The 1,089-nt window shown below is 39.1% G+C and overlaps 1 pseudogene; it reads right to left on the minus strand.

Moving 5' to 3' along the window:
* Positions 1-372: 372 nt before the first annotated feature.
* Positions 373-825, minus strand: LOC125389396 (large ribosomal subunit protein eL32 pseudogene; annotated as a pseudogene).
* Between the last annotated feature and the right edge of the window lie 264 nt (positions 826-1,089).

Genomic DNA, 1,089 nt, shown 5'->3' on the forward strand with positions numbered 1-1,089 from the left:
CTTGATTCCAAAATTTGTGTCTAAGGATTTGCTGCTTTGGAAAGGAGGTTCTGCTTTTATTTCCACAGAAGATGAGAACCTGTGAATTAATTCCAGACTAATGTGGTTTGATGGACCAAGATCCCCAGAAAGGTCACCGTGAACACACCCCAAAATATTTCGCCTAACAAAATCAGGAAACAGTTTGGAGATAACTATACTCAAATTCCCAAATATTGCTTATAAATGTTTGTTTACATTTAAAGGGGGATATGCTATAGAGCTGGATACTTTGCATTGGTATAGATCTTGGTTTATTAGTAAAAATTTTAGGTCAATTTTGTTATATGTATATTTCTACTCTTGATTAAGGTATTGTGTTTTTTTGCAGTTTTTGTGGTTTTATTTAAACACAAATAAAACATGCATGCAAACCATCTGCTCATTCTCTTCACTGCGTAGCCTGGCGTTGGGACTGGTGACTCTGATGGCCAGCTGTGCTGCTCTTTCTACGATGGCTTTTCAGTTCTTGGAGGAAACACTGTGAGCGATCTCAGCACAGTAAGATTTGTTGCACATCAGCAGCACCTCCAGCTCCTTGACATTGTGGACCAGAAACTTCCAGAAGCCACTAGGCAACATGTGCTTGGTTTTCTTGTTGCTCCTATAACCAATGTTGGGCATCAGGATCTGGCCCTTGAATCTTCTCCACACCCTGTTATCAATACCTCTGGGTTTCTGCCAGTTTTGCTTAATCTTGACATATCGATCTGACTGGTGCCCGATGAACTTCTTGGTCCTCTTTTTGATGATCTTGGGCTTCACCAGAGGTCGGAGGGCAGCCATGATGCCATAAAGGAGATGGCAGCCACCTGGCAGGTAGCACAAGGAAGAAGGAAGGGGCAAGGTATTGTGTTTTTACAACTCATTTAAAAGTATAATGTATAATCAAGAAATATAGGTTAATAGATAATCATCTATAATAGTCAAGCTTTTAGTCATGTTAGTTAGGTTTTCTAGGTATACAGAGATATATTTCAGATGGATAGGGATTCTTCAAATCTTTCAAAGACCTTCATAATATGGCATTTAAGATGTTTAAGAACTTAA

The sequence above is a fragment of the Myodes glareolus genome, chromosome X (genome assembly GCF_982192425.1).
Source record: "Myodes glareolus chromosome X, mMyoGla1.1, whole genome shotgun sequence".
NCBI classification, from domain to species: Eukaryota; Metazoa; Chordata; class Mammalia; order Rodentia; family Cricetidae; genus Myodes; species Myodes glareolus.